Genomic DNA, 21,465 nt, shown 5'->3' with positions numbered 1-21,465 from the left:
ACGCTGCTTTCCAAAGGTGCCCCCTGTGCTCATTCATCCGAGGGGGGGGGGGGGTGCACTTTGATACAGGATATATTCTACTGGCCAGATCAACAGGTGAAAACAGTGTTGCCAACCGTCAGTATTTTTACTGGCAGCCAGTAAAAAAACAGGCAATTTTGTCCTGCCAGCAAATGCCAGTAAAAGTAAAAGGTTGCCAGTAAAAAATATGGCTGTGATGCTAAGCTTGGTCCGGAGCCGGCTGAGACCATCTGTATATACCTACAGTGCGATCGGGCGGCTCTGGCAGAGGCAGTGCCTGAGCATGTCATGGTGCAATGGAGCCAAGCAGAGCGGCCAGAGCCTCGTGTGCGGGTCTGCGGTATGGGAGTAAGGCAGGCTGGGACCGTCAGTGCTGTTTAGACTGGAGTGGACTGGAGGGATCACTTGGCTTAGAGAGAGACTGTCACTGTGACTCAGGAGGGGACATGTTGCATACCTCCCAAAATTTTGAGATGGGAATGAGGGACACCTATCGGCAAAAGTATGCAGGCATAGAACACACCCATTGTCACGCCCCCTTAAAGGAGAATTGTACAAAAAAATAAAAGATTGGTTAAACCCACATGTGCTTTTTTTACCACTACTATTCCTTTATATTGGCTTTTGGAATTTACAAATGCAGCAATTTAAAAATCAGATGAAAGGTTTAGCCCTGGAAAACACTTTTTGATAGATAAAAAGTGCATTTTATATACAACTATATAGATCAGACCAAAATGAGGGATGAATGAGGAGGAATGAGGGATAAAGGGACATTGCTCCAAATCAGGGAAATCCCTCGCAATCAGGGACAGTTGGGAGCTATGATGTTGTATCAGTGAGATGTCATCATCATCATGTGTGCTGCTGCACACTGCTGTCAGTGTCACTGTGGGAGTCAATTTTATGTGTGTGCCGCCCATTCTAATTTCTTGCCCTCCTGTCTCCTGTCCCTGAGCTACTTACTATATCGAAAATATAATAAGAAATATATTTTTTGCCTTATTATCTATCTTAAATCACATTGCCAATTGCATATTGTATTTGTTTGTAGCCTAAATACTCAAATTTGCACTTAAAACTGTCATTGTAACTTTTGTAAATGCCAGTAAAAACATGGCTGTGCCAGTAAAATTTGGATGTTGTGTCAGTACATTTCAATCTGGTAGGTTGGCAACACTGGGTGAAAACAGAGGGGGAAAAAGACTATGTAAATAAAATTGATGCAGCCACCACAGCTAATGATTGGTAAGCTACAGTATATTACATTTTTGGTTTTGGGTTTAAGACCCCTTTAAAAGGTACTTCATAAAAGCTCAAGGCCCCACTGCCCAATCCATTACCAAAGACGTTTCACATAAAGGGCTGACCAACACTGCATGCTTGGTTCCCTCTCTAAAAGATATAAACAAAATCACAAAGGTCTCTATCTTTCATTCTGTGAATTGAGCCCAAGATCTGCTTTGCCATAACCCATAAATCTCAGATTTCTCCAAAATAACATTTCAAAGGGTTTTAAAGGTTAGCTCTTTGCCTTACACTTGAACTATGCATCATCAAGTCCGCCCACTTTACTGAACATTTCATACTAAATGACCTCTGCACTCTACGTTACTTACTCCTGAGCCCTGTACTCTGCCTTATATACTACTGACCTCTGCATTTATATTTTTACAGTGTCATTTATATTATTATATTTTTTTAAGTTTTCAAATCTTACTTTTTAAAGAGGCCTTGCTAGGTTATCGCCTTAAAAAAACAAAAAGTTCTCCATCCTGGTGATCTTTGATCTCTTCCATATTGCTCAGGTAGATCTCCACATCTCCAAAAGTAGCCAACCCTCCTATAGAGTATATAAATGATAGAATTGTCATTACTGGCAGGGTTTTCGTCATTCTGCAAATCTACCAAGTATGGCAGGTAAGAAAACAATGCTTCACACTCCGCACAAGCTTCTCCTCCCCACTGCATCTGTCATACTGCCAACTCCTGTCTGTGTGCTTCTCACGCACATACACACACAACATGCAAATTCTTCCTGTCAGCTTGGACTAAGGCCTGATTCACACCTATGCAGGTTACAGTTTGCATATTCCGGGTGCATTCTGCATTTTTCAATACACATTTTTGATCCATGGAAGTCTATCGAACCATAAACCAGAAAAAAAATCCCTGGCCCTTTCCATAAAATGTACACATGTGAACTACATCCATAGGAAATCATCTTAAATGGACTGTAGTGTGTTTCTGCAAAACTGAAAACGCACTAAAAAATGCATAGGTGTGAACCAGGCCTAAAAGCTTCTACTTACAATGAAGAACCTCTTGCTACATGAGGCCTGAACAACTTTTGTGCAGCCTCACATACAGGGGTAGCTGTCAGTCCCCTCCACCTCTTTGGTAGCTCTGCATGGCTACCGTTTACTCTGTAACAACTAGAGGTCACTGCTAAAAATTGCTTGTGTGACATGGCACTTAAAGCAAAATTAAGCTCCACAAAAAAAAAAAAAAAAAAAAAAAATTCTAAATGGGCCTCAGAAGTAAAATGAAAGAGACAAGCACAACTTCCATAGTGTAGTAAACAAGGTGAACAATATTTATTAATGATTAAAAACATACTCACAAAAGGGGAGCTTGTGCATAGCAGTAAAAAACAAAGCTGCTGCCTCCGGAGGCCGGAGATGCTGTGGAATTCCCCTGCTTCGCTGTAAGCATGGAGAGGAGACAGGGAGCCGCTGCTGCAGGGAGACAACCTGACCAGGGATGGAAGCCGGAGCCTGGATGGAGAGGATGTCTGAATATGGTCGCAATCTTTCCCAAGACTGGACTGGCTCTGTGACGTCAGCCGACAGAGGGCTTTAGCTTGCTGTCTGCTGAAAACGGGTCACAGGAGTGCAAAACGAGTTGCACTTCTGTGATACACAGGAGAAGAACAGCCAAACGAGCTTTGACTGTACTTCTCCTTTAAGCGCCACTAAAAAATAATTCTAAATGGGCTCCAGAAGTAAAATGCCATAATTTGCTAATATGCACCACATACTAGCAAAATAAAAGGTTAACTTGCAAAGTAGAAATCATTCCCAAAACCGCTCCAGTGAAAAGTAATCTCTGAAGAGACCAGTAAGTAATCTCCCTGTCTGAGAGTGTTGACCTCCTTAGTCCTCTGCAGTGCTCAAAGGTTTCTCCTGCTAACAACCATGTCACTACAGAACACTGTAGCCACAGAGGGGTCTGTAGTAGAAACCAAAGAGAGCAGTGGGGGACACAGGTGATTGACACTCCCAGTGGTGTCAGTTACAGAGATTTTGGGGACCATTTTTCATGATTTGAGTGTTGTTGAGCAACACACACGGCATTTGATTAAATGTAAACATTTTGTTTCTTTTTTGCAGGTAAACCTTTTACCAATGAAGCACTGCAGCATTGTTGCCACAACTTCATAGGAAGCTTTAACATTAGGTGAACTTCACTGGCAGGATCAACGGGTATTTGTGGGACTTTACAGCAGACTAAGGAAAAAGTGTAGATGAAACAAGAATTAAAGCAAAGCTTTAGGTCAAAAATGAACTGTGCAATATGGGCGCTCTATGTTTCTTCTGAAATTACCTTCCTTCTCACAAACTCTTTAGAGTGTATACTGAACTGCATAGTTTAGTGTAGCATCCAAGCATATACCAGGAGTTGGGATGAATTAAGTCCCATATGCAATCACAGGAGTTATATCATCCCAGTCTGGCCTATCAAGATGGCTGAACATCAGAACCCAAAAAAAGTCTGTGAGAAGATATTAGTGCTGAAAGGAGAACTTGTGTCTGTCGCATTGGTGGAGTGGAGGTAAATACAGTTTCGCTTTAAGTGCTGCAGCATATATTTTTTAGTAGGAGGCTAAAGTCCTTTTTCAAAAATTTGCAAAAAATGTTTTATGTACTTATTAAAAAAAAAAAAAAAAAAAAAAAAAATAGCCACTTCGCCTCTCACGCTTGTTCACAATCCTTTATTTGTTTTTAAACTAACGCTGGTAAAATAAAAATGAAAAAAATGTATTTTGTTTGGTTTTGTAGTGTATGATTGTCTAAGGATAGTGAAAAAAAATGATTTTGCAGATATTTGCAGAGTTATTGCAGATAAAAAGTGCACAATTTATTCTCTAATTTGTACTGTTTAACCACTTCAATACTGGGCACTTTTGCACCTTCCTGCCCAGGCCAATTTTCAGCTTTCAGTGCTGTCACTTTTTAAATGACAATTGCGTGGTCATGCTACACTGTACCCAAACTAAATTTTTATCATTTTGTTCCCACAAACAGAGCTTTCTTTTGGTGGTATTTGATCACCTCTGCAGTTTTTTTTTTTTTTTTGCTAAACGAATAAAAAAAGACTGAAAATTTCCACAAAAAAAAAAAAAAAAAAGTTTCTTTGTTTTTGTTATAAAATTTTGTAAATAAGTAAGTTTTCTCCTTCACTGATGGGCACTGATAAGGCGGCACTGATAGGCGGCACTTATGGGCACTAAAAGGCTGCACTGATGGGTACTTATTGGTGACACTGATAGACGGCATGGCTGGGCACTGATGGCTGGCACTGGATTTCACTGATAGGCATCACTGGCAGGCATTTTTCAATGACACTGATTGGCAGCTGCCTGGGCACTGATTGGCATTTCCCTGGTGGTCCAGTGTGGTGGCCATCCCTGGTGGTCCTGGCGGCATCCTGGTGGTCTTGGGCGGGCATCCAATGGGGGGGCTGCGCTGATAAACAATCAGGGCAGACCCCCCCCCAGTCAGGAGAGCAGCCGATCGGCTCTCCTCTACTAGCATCTGTCAGACGTGAGTGAGGAAAAGCCAATCAACAGCTCTTCCTGTTTACATCATGATCAGCCGTGATTGGACACGGCTGATCACGTGGTAAAGAGGCTCTGTCAGAGACTCTTTACCTAGATCGGAGTTGCGGTGTGTCAGGCTGACACACCGCAACAACGATCACCGCGATGCACACCCCGGGGGCGCGCAGCGGCTCGATATCCTGGCGACGCCATATGACGTCCGGTCAGGATTTCGCAACCACTTTGCCAACGTCATATTGCTATATGTCGGGCGTCAAGTGGTTAAAATTACACTAAATTGTTATTCTGGTACAAAGCATTACTAAGTTATTTACAAATGAAATAAAGTGGGGTTTCTTTTAATTTTGCACTTTTTTAAAAATGAAACTTGTAAAAATATGTTTAACCACTTCAGCCCCGATAGGATTTACCCACTTCCTGACCAGGCCATTATTTTTGTGATACGGCACTGCTTCGCTTTAACTGACAATTGTGCGGTCCTGCAAAGCTGTACCCAAACAAAATTGATGTCCTTTTTTACCACAAATAGAGGTTTCTTTTGGTGATATTTGATCACCTCTACATTTTTTATTTTTTTGCACTATAAACAAAAAAATAGTCACAATAAAAAATTACTTTCTGCTATAAAACATTTCAAAAAACAAAACAAAAAACAAACCAAAAAACAAACAAAATGTATTCATCAGTTTAGGCCGGTATGTATTCTGTTACATATTTTTGTAAAAAAAAAAAAAAAATAAAATGCATATTGATTGGCTTGCGCAAAAGTTATCGCATCTACAAAATAGGGGATAGATTATTGGGATTTTTTATTTTTTTTTTAAATTATGTTTATTGCGTTTCAATACAGACGAACACATACAACACAAGTGCTATGATACAATCGTATTACATTTCAAACATACTGTAATAGTACATATCCATGGGTATTCAAAGGGTATAGCATCAGTAATTATCAAAGTGATGCGGCGCCCCATTCCCAATTCACAGTCACGTATAATTGAATGCCCTCCTCTACTAACTCAAATCACAACATCACTATAGTTCTCAGCCTCAGCTATGCCGTATCTGGTTCGGCTAACCACTTTTTCCAAACCTTTTCATATTTCATTGGACACCCCCTATTCATGTATGTATCCTTATAGAGGGGAAGGTTGCCATTAACCAAACGTTTCCATTGTGTCAGGGAGGGAGGGTTAGGTTTCTTCCAATGCATGGCTATTTGCTTTCGGGCGTAAAAAAGAAGTAACCCCACCAGTGTGCATTTTGCTATGGTCGGTATCAGAGTTTCAATCAGTCCAAGAAGACAAATCTCCATTACTTGTGGTAATGTAGTTGATGCGACTCTGTTTATCATGTCAAGTACCTCCCTCCAATAGTTCTGAATTCTAGGGCAGAAAATATGCGTGAAATCACCTGGTGAGATTCCACACCTCCAACATTCAGCAGAGCAGGCAGGATTCATAGTGTGAAGCCTATGTGGAGTGTAATAAGCTCTATGTACTATTTTAAATTGTACTAATCTATCCCTTATGGAAACTAAAGGGCGAAAAGGAAAATCCCATACATCATCCCAATCATCATTATCTAGGGTGGGTATATCATGTTGCCAGCGAGCCCAAAGTTTATCTAGAGGAGGCAAGGATATTAGGACCAGATGGGCATATAAATGCGAGGTTGGTTTCTCGTCACAGTTAGTTCTAAGAGTTCTCTCCAGCCCGGACTGGACTATGGTCCACGTGGAATTTGGAAATTGTGCATCAAAGGCATGTGCCAATTGAAGGTAACAAAATTGGTAGTATTGGGGAACATTATACAGGGAGAAAAACTGTGATAATGATAATAAGGACATTTGTGATACTATTTGTGAAAGAGTTTTTATGTCGTATTTGGTCCATGCATAGGGATCTGGGAGTTTATAGAAATGTGACAAATTGGGGTTTAGCCATAACGGAGCATTAGGGGAATTTTCTGTCATTTTATATTTTTCCATTGCTAGGCCTGCTCGCCACACTCTCAGGGTGGTGCACATAGAGGGTGTTAGAGGATAGGGGGCACGAGGGCCTCTAAAAACCAGGAACTGAAGGGCTTCCAAGGAACCCACTACTGTGGCCTCAAGGGCTGTGGATGAATTTGTTTTGTCAGGGTTTAGCCACCAGGCCACTGTTACCAGTTGTGTAGCTAGGAAATATCTGTAACAGTCGGGAAATGCCATACCACCTTGGGTTGTCGGCCTCATCAAAGTCGTCAGTCTGTATCTAGATGGCGAAGAACCCCACAGAAAAGATGTGAATAATTGGTTAAGTTTTGTAAAAAAGGACCTGGGTATCCATTGTGGGGAGTGACAGAGAAGATAAATGTATTTGGGGATGATTTTCATTTTAATAAGATTCACTCACCCCCAAACGGATAACGGTAATGTACGCCATGAATTAAGTTTTGTCTTATAGGGCGTACACACGGTCGGACTTTGTTCGGACATTCTGACAACAAAATCCTAGGATTTTTTCCGACGGATGTTCGCTCAAATTTGTCTTGCATACACACGGTCACACAAAGTTGTCGGAAAATTCGATCATTCTGAACGCGGTGACGTAAAACACGTACGTCGGGACTATAAACGGGGCAGTAGCCAATAGCTTTCATCTCTTTATTTATTCTGAGCATGCGTGGCACTTTGTGTGTCGAATTTGTCTACACACTATCGGAAATTCCGACAACGGATTTTGTTGTCGGAAAATTTTATAGCCTGCTCTCAAACTTTGTGTGTCGGAAAATCCGATGGAAAATGTGTGATGGAGCCAACAAGGTCCTATCACACATTTTCCATCGGAAAATCCGACCATGTGTACGGGGCATTAGTGTCTTGAAGCAGTGGGGTTAGATTTAAGGAAATAAAATCTGAGGCTTGTGTAGATACGTGAACCCCCAAGTACTTAAAGGTGTCTACCCACTGTAAGGGACAGTCCGGGGGGGATGTAGACCTAGCCGCTGGATCTATCGGGAATAGTAAGGATTTGGACCAATTCACCTTGAGTCCAGTTACTTCCGTAAAATTGTTTAGTACCGTCAGCGCGCCCTGCAGGGATGGGCCAGCATCATTGAGGAATAGCAGCATGTCATCAGCGTACAGGGCTACCCTCTCCTCCAGTTGGCCAATACATAGACCTCTTATGTATGGAGAGGTGCGCAGCGCTTCCGCCACTGGTTCAATGGCTAAAGCAAATAGGGCCGGGGAGAGAGGGCAGCCCTGCCGAGTTCCTCTTTGCAGCTCAAAGGCAGCGGATAATCCTCCTCCCAATCTTACCGACGAGGTGGGGCATTTATATATCACCTGAAGCCATCTAATGAACACTAAAGGAAATCCCATCCTTTGTAATGTTTCCCATAAAAAGGGCCATTCTATGGTATCGAAAGCCTTTTCTATGTCGAGCGAGGCTATCGCTCTTGTCCCCGTGTTGTGGTGGTGTGCATGGATGTTAGTAAATAGCCTTCTTAGATTTACATAAGTGGATCTATGGGGCATAAAACCAGTTTGGTCAGAATCTATTAAGGAGGGGAGGAGAGGATATAGATGAAGGGCTAGCAATTTAGTTAGAATTTTAAAGTCATTATTTAGTAGCGCAATTGGGCGGTAGGAGGCACAAGATGTTGGGTCTTTAGGAGATTTGTGTATTAAGGTTAAGTATGCATGGTACATGGAATCTGGTAATTTGCCATCAGATAAACATGCTGTGTAAATTTGGGCCAGTAGTGGTGCTAATAATTCTCCGTGAGCCCTATAAAAATCAATGGGTAGACCATCCGGCCCAGGTGCCTTCCGAGGAGGAAAGGAATGTATGGCATTCAGGACCTCTAGGGCCGTGAATGGTTAAACCAATGTCTCCCTTTCCTGATCTGAGAGCCAACCGAGTGCCAGGGGATCCAACAGATCCTGCAATTTCTCAGGCTGAAAATGGGGAGGTAAGGTAGACGAGTATAGGGTTTTGTAAAAGGCGCTAAATGTTTGCAGGATTGCCGAAGGGACCGTCGCCTTCTCACCCTCGGAGGTCTGCAATTCAGAGACCAGTGTGGATGGTTGGTCATTTTGTGCTAACATGGCCAGGAGACGGCCATTTTTATCACCCTGCTCGAAAAACCTTTGTTTACCACTAAATGTCTTTAGTCGTGTGACTTCAGATAAGTGCAAGTGTAGTTCCCTCTGCGCTACCATTAAAGAGTCAAAATGATCAGGGTTGGGATCCGAGCTGTATTTAGCCGTCTGAGTCGTTACTGCTTGTTGTAATGAGTGAGTCTCAAGTGATTGTTGTTTCTTAACTTGTGCAATGGATGAAATATACTGCCCCCTAGTGTAGGCCTTGAATGAATCCCAAACCATGCCAGTAGATGAGGACTCAGCATTTCGTTCCCAGAACTCAGCAAGCAAGGGGGGTAAGGAGTCAGTCAGCTCTGAATGTGTAACCCAGTGCGCTCCCAGTCTCCAGAGTGCAGCACTTCTCGATGCTGGCGAGCGAAGCTTCACTGCCAAAGGGCTATGGTCCGATAGCCCACTCGGCAGATAGGATGCCTCCAGCACATCTGCTCTCATAGCAAGATTGGAGAAGGCTAGATCTATACGTGATGCAGTTTTATATGTTGTGGAGAAGCATGAATAGAGTCTAGTAGTAGGATATTTCCATCGCCATATCTCCGCTAGACCCATAGTCTGAGCCCAGACTAACAAATCTTTATTATGGTGTTTGGGTCTATCTAAGTCAGAGGACAAAGTGGCATTAAAATCTCCCATTATCAGTAGTTTGCCTGTGCCAAAGGATGCAATCTTTTCCATTACCCTATATAATACATCAGGTGAGAAAGGTGGAGGTATGTATAATCCAACCACAATATATCTTTGGGACCACAATGTAAATACTACAATGACAAATTTACCCTGTTGGTCTGTGCACACTTCATTAATCACACAAGGAACATTTTTGTGAATTAATATCGACACTCCCCTTGCGTAAGTGGAGTACGTGGAATGGATAGCCCTCTGTATCCAAGGTTTTTTTAACATCAAGATTTTGCTGGCCGTTAGATGGGTCTCTTGGAGAATAATAATTTGAGGGGCATGCGACTTTAAATACTGAAACAATAAAGCCCGTTTGAATTTCAAACCTAGACCCCTCACATTCCACGAGAGGACTGTGAAGGAATCAGCTGAGAGGTTAGCCATTTGGGATTTAAGCGGATGACCAAATCGGATGAATAAGGGGGCGCACCAAGAACCATCTCATAAACAGCAAAATCTCTGTTAGATCACACCATGTATCAATAGCACTTAACCAGGCTAAAACACCTAAAACCAAAAATAAACCAAATAAAGAATAAAAGGAACAAAAACAAAAAACTTACATATGTTCCTCAAACAACCCAAGCACGATGTGCCTTTCTTACTATATCCCATCTTCCCTCCAATAAAAAACAAGGAGGGGAGGCCGGGAATAGTTTTACCCCTAAACAACAAAACTTAGATGTGTAGTCACAGGTTAGGTTAGCGTACTACTCTACAGTCATCTAACGACTGGTCAACGACCGTTTCCTCGTGTAGGTAGGGTTCTGGGCCCAGAACTATTAGGAGCCTACCACCTGGAGGTGAATCCAGATAATTCAAAGTAAGGAAACAAGGTGTGTGGGGGGGGGGGGGGGGACGTATAGTGTTCAGTCTTGTAGTGCTTCTTTTGAGGATAGACGTGCTGTGTATTCCGCAAAAGGTGAGCAGTCCAGCTCTCAATATAGCGCTCGATTATTGGGATTTTTATATTTTTTACTAGTAATGGCGGTGATCAGTGATTTTTAGCGGGACTGCGACATTGCAGCAGATGGATCAGACACCTAACTGACATTTTTGACACTTTCTTGGGAACCAATGACATTATTACAGTGATCAGTGCTAAAAATATGCACTGTTATTGTAGTAATGACACTGGCAGGGAAGGGGTTAACATCAGGGGCGGTAAAGGGGTTAAATGTGTTTGTGTTTTCTAACTGTATAGGGGACTGTGTGACTGGGGAAACACACAGATCCATCTTCCTGCATAGCAGAAAGACAGGATCTGTGTGATCTCCTCTTTCAGAATGTAGATCTGCCTTGTTTACACAGGCAGATCCCCGTTCTGTCACTGCGGGGAGCGATTGCGGGTGGCCGGCGGAAATGGAGTCCGCTGGACCCGCTGATTGGCTCCCCCGCTGACCAATAGGAGCCTCCAGCGGGGCGCGCACCCACAAAAGCGAGTTTCCGGGCCAATGTACAGCTACGGCGATTTGCGGGACGAGCCAACTTACCGCAGTATAATGACGGCGGCTGGTCGGGAAGCAGTTAATGTGTAAAAATTATTAGCGAACACAAACAAAACAAAGTTTAAATAATAAAAGGTTAATAAAATAGAAAAAAAATCAGCAGAAAAAAAAAAAGAATTGAATGGATAAGGAGAATAAGGACTTAATTAGGGCTAATTAGCCCTAATTACTTATTAGATTGCTTTAACTGACATCATCTACAGATAAAGTTCATCCCTTTGATCTGCGTATGAATCAACAGACTAGATACAAGAGTAACAATATGTTACTTTGTATCTTTTTTTTATTTTAATTTTTTTCAAGCTTGTTCTTTATTCAATTTTTTACAAAACAATAATAAGAAAAGGAAAAAACATGAATTAGAATTGGTTTCAAAGCTACAGGTAACCATTAACCCAAATCAATTAAATCAACAGCAACACATATTATGTTTCATAAACTAACAATTGCAAGTAGATACATTAAAGTACACCTCAATGGAAATTCCATGAGCAAAATCAAAACTACTCCAGGAAGTGTACATTATAACCTTTTGAGTTATCGTTCATTCAACAGGATTCCTCCAAACTTGTCCTTGGTTTCCTTGGCTCAAAAGCCTCCCAACCAATTGCCGATTTATGCCCATTACCTGACCAAAACACGAACGAGCCATCCAAATAGGAGACCCCCGAACGACTCTCCGCCCTGTGCACTGCCAGCAATAAAATAACCTCCAACTACTTAAGATTGAAACTAAACTAAAACTCTAAATAAAGTAGTGAATTGTGAAGAACTAAAGAGAATCTGCTATAATAGGCAATAACCCAGGGAACCATACTTTTTGGAGTTCTTTTGGACAGAAGACAACCAGCGGGACACCGGATATCCGTTGGCACCCACTGATCATCAACCAAAGACACGGAGCAGAGATCCACACATGTAAACAAGGCAAATCTCTGCTCCCCCTCTCTAATATTCCTTATTCATTACCATGCTAGTAAATGACCCATTTCATGTGCATACAGGGGACATTTTGTAAGCCAACATGTACATTAAAAGTGTAAATTCATTTATATTATTTGAGACTACATTGTATCTTGTCTGAGCAGGTTGTTGATAAATATTTCCACTTTTTTTTTTTTTTTTGACAGCTGCAGGTTCTCAGACCTGCTCTGTGTACACATTAATCCGGCTTTGATTAATCAGAGCCGAATTGCTGTGTACTAGGTGGGGGGAGGCAGGCAGAAAGACTGGGCGTGCTATACGCGTCCTGTGTACAATGATAACCTTTTTAATCATATGCAAAGTCTGGAACCAGTTTAAAAACATTAAAAGGGGAGTTCTTAAAAGAGCATTACTTAGAATTCCATATTATTTAGATTTCAATTGTGCCTCTGCTTAAGAAATTTCAGTGCAGGTGACAGATTCATGTACAGTACCTAGTACATGAATTTGAAGCAAGCACCGCATGTGGAGATGTGCTGAGACCATCTTCAGTAAACCTAAACTCCCTCCCCACCGCTGCACCTGTCATGCAGACAGCGCAGCAGCTGAAGAGTTTTGTAGTTGGGTGGCCGGAACCCAACGTGGATTCATAGACACTAGTTCCAAATCAGGTCCACTCTCTTTGTGATTGACAGCAGGCGATGAGCAGATCCATAGCCAATAGACAGCTTGCTATTGGCAATGGAACCCGCCCACTGCCAATAACAAGGAGAAAGCTGACCAGATGGGAAACATTAGGCTCCACCCTCTGTTAGCATCTCTGGTTGCTAGGAGCCAGTTAAGCTTACAGTGTATTTGACAACCAGCGGTAGATGGGGAAGGGGTAGCGGCAACAAAAATGCTGCTCTGCAACACAGCATACAGGTCAGGCACTCTGCCTTTCTCTGTACGCAACTTAGAGTTGGTCTTAAAGTACTACTAAAGGAAGCCTGCATATTTTAGTGAACCCTGATTAAAACACCTGAAAGTTACAAAAGATAATAAATATAATAAAATGAAATTATTATTGCCCTAGTACAGGGGTGTCAAACTCAATTTCATCGCGGGCAGCAGCATTATGGTTGCCCTCAAAAGGGCTGATTCTATCTGTAAGACTATATAGAAATTTATCCAAGACTTTTTTTCCCTCAGAGAATAGGTGCAGGAACTCCATCACACCCACCCAAATTCCCCCGCCCCACAAACCGCATGGAACGGTAGGTATGGATAAATTGAACATTGAGAGGATCTTAAAGGGGCAATAAATACCAGGAGTGCGTTATGTACAGAGTTGAGAGATGCGCTATGTACAAAGTGCAGTTTCAGGGGTGTCCTATGCACAGAGTGCAGAGTTTAAGGGTGCACTACGTACTAAGTGCAGGGTTCAGGGGTACGCTATGTACAGAGTGCAGGTGGGCACTACGTAAAGAGTGCAGGGTCGAGGGGTGTGTTATGCACAGTGTGCAGGGATTTCACAGGCTGTTCACATCTCACTTCCACCCCCTCCTCAGCTCTGACCTCTGCTCCACTCTCCCCTGTCCCTCACCTCAGCCCGCATCTCCCTCCACAGCCATCATTGACTGCCCCCCCCCCCCCCCCCCCAAGCAAGCTATCTCGCATCTCACCCACTCATCCCTAGTACTGCAGTTTAGGCAGCTCCGGTCCTCTCACTTGCAGGGAGGTCATTGGTGATGCAGCTTACCACGTGATGCCCCATCCCAAACTGCACCTGCATCCCCCTTATCCTCACCGTGAATGCAGGGCAGGCATGGATCTGTGAGAGCCATAGAGAACAAATCCTTCCTTGTAAACACAGAAGGCTTCTGTGTTTACAAGTGAACACGGTGAGTGGGGAGAGGAGGGCAAGAGCCAGAAGTGGCTCCTCCACGTTCTGGCTGCAAAAAAGCCCTGGGTGCGAAGGCCACATGAAAAAGCCTGGAGGGCCGGACTTGGCCCTCGGGCCTTGTGTTTGACACATGTGCCCTAGCATACACCTGCGACTGGGGTCTGTTCCTCTTCCCCTGGATAATGCTAGTGATGGTGGGGGGCGTTCTGTATAACTTGCATGTTTTTTTCTTTCTACTGTGCTATCATCTGAATCTTCCAAAAGGCAACTACAGGTCCCATGAGTCCTTATGCTTCCTATCATGCTGAGTCTATTTTGCATAACACATGCCCATCTGTCAATCAGTGGGTGAGGTGTTCAGTTGGTGGGGTTTTACAGCTCAACTGAAAGGGGGAATAGGCGGAGCCTTGGCATGATTTCTATTTTGGTTGACATGCCAGGGCCTTAAATGGAACATAAGAGCATTGCCACCACCCCCAATGATGTCATGGCTATACACAATAAAAGTTCTCAAGCTCACCCAAATACAAAATATAATGTGCAATAATGAAGCTAAAAGCTGCTGTGCTGCAAAGAAAAACCTTGCTCAAAATGTGTTTATAAAGGGAGGCACCAGGCCGAGATACACCGATAAACTATATATTCAAAGGGCTCACAGTGCACAAAATATAAAACAAGAGTGAAAGATATCTAGAAAAAAAAAAAAAAATAGCGCTTGTAGTGCCCTACAGGCTGAAAGCTGAAGGGCTTGTCTGCAGAAGCCTGAAATTGCACCCCTGATCCACTGATCAGGGGTGCAATGCTTTGCAGACTCCGACAGGAAAAATAATAAATACACTTTTTTTCAGCAAAAATACAGTATGTGCATTTATTAAAAGATGAACTTATCCTTTAAAGGAAGTGGACATGAGAGGGAGATGCCGCTCCCAGCATGGATGGATCAGGGGTGCAGGGCTGGTATGGGGGTGATCAGAGTGATTGGGGGGGGGGCACATCTGGACCCCCCCTCCCCCCCAAAGCAGCACCTGAAGCCAGCGGAAGCGGCAGAGGAGGGATGCCGGCCTATGATGGTAGCTGCAGGGGATCCAATTTCTGGGCGGGGGCAGATTTTAACCCTTTTTTGTCCATTAGCGCGGTTAAAAGTGCCCCGTTAGTGGCCAAAAAAACGCAAAAATGACAGTAAAGCGGGGCTAAAAATATTGCCGCTTTATCACTAACGCCTGGCACTGCTCAGTGTGAAAGGGCCCTTAAAGCCCTCGGGCTTTCACATTGGAGTGACAGGAGAGGCGCTTTAAGTCGCTACTTTTAGCGCTATAGCGCCTGTAAAGCACCTCAGTGTGAAAGTGGTCTTAAACTGAATGGGTTGTTTTACAAGGTGACAGTTTACAATCACTTTAACTGCAGTTGCCATGATGCTTCACATATGATCAGTTATGACACCAGCCGTTTGATGGCTTGACAGCTCAGTTGAGAGCACAAGCACTTGTGACAGTTATCAATCATGACATTCCTTGAAGGTAACGGTTTTGGAAAACAGTTAAATTATTGGGTTTAATCCTTTAACTGGAGATCATGATTTATTTAAAATAGTGCAGCTCCAGTGCCACTTTGTAAAAGTGACGCTATTTAGAACCACCTGAACCTGCTTATTATGCTGGAAAAGCTACCAAAACTGGTGGCAGTTACATTTTAATCCAATGGCCCGTACACATGATCTGAATATCGTACGACAGATCGTACAACCTTTTTCGCTTAATAGTTGCAAGTAGAAATTGAATAGGTAAATAAAGTCACAAAAATTCTCATACGACAGAAAAAAAAAAATCAGAAGTGATGTCATGTTTTGTAATGTATTTGAGCGACAACTATACTGACTAAACGAAAATCACATGATCTGGTATCGTACGAGAAACATTTTTGTGCTTGTCCGATCGAATAATATAGGATGAACTGTCCTGATCGGCTCTCGAAAGTAGTGTACACACGATACGAAAATCGTACGATCCTTCCTCGGACGTCAGTTTTCGTACGATATTCGGATCGTGTGTACGGGCCTTACAGCAGGACCTTTTAGAGTGGTCATACTACCAGAAAAGTGTCATAAGTGCTTTATTGAATTCCCCAGATATACTTTAAAAAAAAAAAAAAAAAAAAAAAAGGAAATGGCTCCTAACCTTTATAGGGTGTACACACGGTCGGACTTTGTTCGGACATTCCGACATCAAAATCCTAGGATTTTTTCCGACGGATGTTGGCTCAAACTTGTCTTGCATACACACGGTCACACAAAGTTGTCGGAAAATCCGATCGTTCTGAACGTGGTGACGTAAAACACGTACGTCGGGACTATAAACGGGGCAGTAGCCAATAGCTTTCATCTCTTTATTTATTCTGAGCATGCGTGGCACTTTGTCCGTTGGATTTGTGTACACACGATCGGAATTTCCGACAACGGATTTTGTTGTCGGAAAATTTTATCTCCTGCTCTCCAACTTTGTGTGTCGGAAAATCCGATGGAAAATGTCCGATGGAGCCCACACACGGTCGGAATTTCTGACAACATGCTCCGATCGGACATTTTCCATGGGAAAATCCGACCGTGTGTACGGGGCATTACACTTTCCATTTAACTATGAGGAATAGCCTAGCTAGCCCATCATACCCCCCATTCCTACATATCGTAAAAGGGTTACTAAGCCAGAGTCACCGTCATCGTGATGTTCTGTGTTGTTGTCCTACACATTAAACCCAGTAACTAATGCATTTTCTATTCAACTGAGCTGCCCCTGGGCATTTCATAGTACCCAAACAATGTTTATGGAACCTCTCTCTAAACCAAATATGTTATATTATATTTTATTGTACTACTGCTTGTCTTATTTGATTGGACTCTATCCTAGTGTCAGACATGGTCACTGCGTTCTTTGTATTCCACATTGTTTTCTGTGGAATGTTGTCTGTTCTGGTAATGATGACACTTAAAGAAAGCATACAAATATTAATCAGGAATATGCAGATTTCCTACTGATGTCCTCTGTACTCATTCCCTAACACCATCTGTGTTATAATTCTTCTTCACACGAAGTCCAGAGATTTGGAACTAAAGCTGTAGGCCTCCTTCACACAGACATTTTCAGGTGAGTGGATGAGTCACAGTTTACCTCTTCCATGGCTACCCACCCGAACTGTCACAATACAGCCGGAGTGAGTGGTACAGGTGTTGCAGCCACAGCATTTTTTTTTACTCAAGGTGCAAAGTTCGACAAGCGGCATCACTCTTCAAACTCGCCCATTGAGTTCAATGGAGTCAAGCCACAACCACAGGTAATGCACGTGATTGCCACATTACAGGGTTAAATGAACCGGTGAGGACGTGATGTAATGCCTCCTCGCCATTTGCCAAATGGCTTCTGAAAAGCAATCTGAACATGGAAAACTTTTCAGAGGGCACCGCAAATGTGAATGAGCCCTTACATACGTACACCGGATTCAAGCAGCTCGAATGACAGGTAACTGGGAATAGTGGTGGCTGCTCAGCCTGCACGGAGTATTGACAGGTTCAGTGGCTGGCGCTGATCACATACACCTGTCATCCTAGACACAAGAATCTGCTGATTCTTGTTGCTGGAATGCAGAGTATGAGCGTAATCACTTGTGTGAAGGCTATTACGAGAGGAATATGAAGTCTGCCATTGCTGTCCTCTTAATACCCAGGAGGTGGCACAGATTCTCTACCATGTGACTGTCTTACAGGTGTTGCATGATCGGAACCCATCCCACTGGGTCCCAATCAGAAGTCGCGAATGCTTGGTCAGTGTGCTGGGAACATGCTCCCAGCACACAACCTCAGGCCACTGTTGATGGGTGTTAGAGCCCACCTTTCCTTCCACTGCTTATACAGTGCATCCAGAAAGTATTCACAGCGCTTCACTTTTTCCACATTTTGTTATGTTACAGCCTTAGTCCAAAATGGAGTAAATTCATTATTTTCCTCAAAATTCTACAAACACAACTCCATAATGTCGTGAAAGAAGTTTCTCTGAAATCTTAGCAAATTTAAAAAAAAAAACATAAAAAAAAAAAAAACAATCACATGTACAGAAGTATTTACAGCCTATGCCATGACACTCAAAATTGAGCTCAGGTCTCAGGTGCATCCCGTTTCCACTGATCATCCTGGAGATGTTTCTACAACTTGATTAAAGTTTTTCGATTGGAGTAAATTCAGTTGATTGGACATGATTTGGAAAGGCACACACCTCTCTATATAAGGTCCCACAGTTAACAGTGTATGTCAGAGCACAAACCAAGCCATGAAGTCCAAGGAACTGTCTGTAGACCTCTGAGACAAGAATGTATCAAGGCACAGATCTGGGGAAGGGTACAGAAACATTTCTGCAGCATTGAAGGTCCCAATGAGCACAGGGCCTCCATCATCCATAAATGGGAGTTTGGAACCACTAGGACTCTTCCTAGAGTGGCCGGCACAGTGAAACTAAGCGATCAGGGGAGAAGGGCCTTAAGTCAGGGAGGTGACCAAGAACCTGATGGTCACTCTGACAGAGCTCCAGCATTTCTCTGTCGAGAGGAGAACCTTCCAGAAAAACAACCATCTCTGCAGCACTCCACTAATCAGGCCTGTATAGTAGAGTGTCCAGACGGAAGCCACTCCTCAGTAAAAGGCACATGACAGCCCACCTAGAGTTTGCCAAAAGGCACCTGAAGGAATTGCAGACGACGAGAAACAAAATTCTCTGGTCTGATGAAACAAAGATTGAACTATTTGACCTGAATGGCAAGCATCATGTCTGGAGGAAACCAGGCACTGCTCATCACCTGGCCAATACCTTCTCTACAGTGAAGCATGGTGGTGGCAGCCTCGTGCTGTGGGGATGTTTTTCAGGGGCAGAAATTGGGGAGACTAGTCAGGATCGAGGGAAAGATGAATGCGGCAATGTACGGACATCCTTGATGAAAACCTGCTCCAGAGCGCTCTGGACCTCAGACTGGGCCAAAGGTTCATCTTCCAACAGGACAAGACCCTAAGCAAGCAGCCAAAATAACAAAGGAGTGGCTACGGGACAACTCTGTGAATGACCTTGAGTGGCCCAGCCAGAGTCCATACTTTAACCCGATTGAACATCTCTGTAGAGTTCTGAAAATGACTGTGCACCAACGCTCCCCATCCAACCTAATGGAGCTAAAGAGGCCCTGCACAGAAGAATGGGAGAAACTGCCCAAAAATAGGTGTGCCAAGCTTGTAGCATCACACTCAAAAAGACTTGGTTATAATTGGTGCCAAAGATGCTTCAACAAAGTACTGAGCAAAGGATATGAATACTTACTGTATGTACATGATTTTTTTCGTATTTATTTTTTATTAAATTTGCAAAGATTTCAAAGAAACTTCTTTCACATTGTCATTATGGAGTATTGTTTGTAGAATTTTGAGGAAAATAATGAATGTAATCCATTTTGGAATAAGGCTATAACATAACAAAATGTAGAAAAAGTGAGGCGCTGTCAATACTTTCTAGGTGCACTGTACATGGCTGGCAAGTCAAGATTATTATTATTATACAGGATTTATATAGTGCCAGCACTTTACGATATAAAGGGAGACAAAACAATTCAATACAAGACAGTTAGTAGGGCCCTGCTCCTGGGAGTTTACAATCTAATAGGGAGGGGGAAGTGGAACAAAAGGTCATAACTATAAGGGATGAACTGATGGGAGAAATAATATTCAGATGTCAGCTGAAGACAAGATAGTTACTCGTCTCCAGCTTACATGCGGTCATTAACCCAAAAAAAGGCCCCTTGCACATGGGGCAGTCTAGGAGAAGCGCGTCCCTTCTGTTGTTTTATTATGCCCGGGAGGGACAGGAGCAGCATCCAGCCCCGCGGCAGGCAGCCTGTCATAGCATCCAGAGGGATGCTATGCCAAGTGGTAGCGGTGTTCTGAACCAAAGGTCTGTGTTCTGGATCTTGGTCCCTGAACGCCGGTACAACATTCAGCCAGACATTAACAGGCTGCCTGCCGTGGGGGCTGGACGCTACACCTGTCCCCTCCTCCTGGGCACACTGAAATGCAAGGAGGGAAGCACTGCTCTTAGACCACATAGGCATACTACTGTGTACACCCTACATGTACATATGGAGACTAAGGATGAGCTCCGGCGTGTTCGCACACCCCACGTGCAGAGCCCGCTAGGAAGTCAGCACTGCACTGCGCTAATCACAGGCAGTCAGACATTGTCCCGATGTGTGGCTGCAGAGATCAGGAAATGTCTCACTGCCTGTGATTAGCGCAGCGCCGACTTCCTGGCAGGCTCTGCACATGGGGTGTGCGAACACGCCGGAGCTCATCCTTAATGGGGACGCACAGGTGTTCCATGCAGCCAGTCCTTTAGCTGTCAATTAGAATGCAGTGGTTGCACCAACACAGCTGCTGCTCCCAATTAAGGGTGAGCTCCGGCGTGTTTGCAAACAGCACGTGTAGAGCCCGCCAGGAAGTTGGCACTGCACATCGCTAATCACAAGCAGTGAGACATTGTCCCAACGCACAGCTGCAGAGATCGGGAAACGTCTCACTGCCAGTGATTAGCGCTCCCCAGTGCCAACTTCCTGGCGGGCTCTGCACGTGCTGTTTGTGAACACGCTGGAGCTCATCCTTACTTCCAATCTGACACCCGTGCAAAATCCACTGCCCTTCACGCACATGGTCTACATTCTGGGCTGTGCATCACATCTTGAGCAGCAGCTGTATCAAAACTGACACGAATGGCCCTCCCCTACAGCACAGCCGGGTGAATGAGGCCTCATACAAGCCCCATGGGCAAGTCACACTGCATGACAGCCAGGCCACAAGCATTTTCAGCAATAGAAGCCTTCGTATTTGTTCTCTATAGCCTGTCAATGAGCGCCTTCCATCACCTAAGTAAACAAATAACTGGGACTCGGCCGTTTCATAAGAAGAGCTCCACGGACAAGCTATGAGAGGTAGCCCAGTCCTACGTAGGACATGGAGGGAGTAACGTCACCTCTACACACCGCCCATCCACAACACGGCACAGAAGCCCCACCCCCTCCTGCTCACATGACCGTGCGGAGAGACTTCCTGTATGGCGCGTCCTGGTATCTCTAGGTTCCGGCTTGTGTCGCATCTGTAGTGACGTCACGAGGTAAGCGGCATGTTGGTGGAAAGGATGTGGCTGGCGGGAGTGATGAATGAGGGCTGTAGCAGAATATAGTGGGAAAGGTGACAGCTTATAAGGCAACAACACAGGGTACTTCATTCATTCCTGGTCTCATTACTTATACTAGTATATCAGTCTACGCTCAGCACATGTCAGTAAGATCTTGTAGGAGGTAGGTATGGAAAGCAATGCAGTTAAAGGTGAACTGCAGGCATGCTTATAAATCAATTCTTGCAATGTATTGCGCTTGCTTA

At 43.7% G+C, this 21,465-nt stretch overlaps 2 protein-coding genes across 4 annotated transcripts in view; one reads left to right on the top strand and one right to left on the bottom strand.

The window, feature by feature from the left end:
• SNX33 (sorting nexin 33) overlaps nt 1-2,006 on the bottom strand; it is a 94,562-nt gene extending 92,556 nt beyond the window's left edge. The window contains exon 1 of the mRNA XM_073619040.1: nt 1,742-2,006. The gene's annotated coding sequence lies outside the window, so the exon portion shown is untranslated. The remainder of the gene's footprint in view (nt 1-1,741) is intronic.
• A 19,041-nt stretch (nt 2,007-21,047) lies between these two features.
• The window catches only part of SNUPN (snurportin 1), a 30,090-nt gene continuing 29,672 nt past the window's right edge, over nt 21,048-21,465 (top strand). The window contains exon 1 of one of the 3 annotated variants that reach the window (XM_073619035.1): nt 21,048-21,196. The gene's annotated coding sequence lies outside the window, so the exon portion shown is untranslated. Of the gene's footprint in view, nt 21,302-21,465 lie in introns of all 3 variants that reach the window. The other 2 variants (XM_073619036.1, XM_073619037.1) reach the window with 2 other exon arrangements.

The sequence above is a fragment of the Aquarana catesbeiana genome, linkage group LG03, assembly GCF_042186555.1.
Source record: "Aquarana catesbeiana isolate 2022-GZ linkage group LG03, ASM4218655v1, whole genome shotgun sequence".
NCBI classification, from domain to species: Eukaryota; Metazoa; Chordata; class Amphibia; order Anura; family Ranidae; genus Aquarana; species Aquarana catesbeiana.
This window is presented reverse-complemented; position numbering and strand designations above follow the sequence as displayed.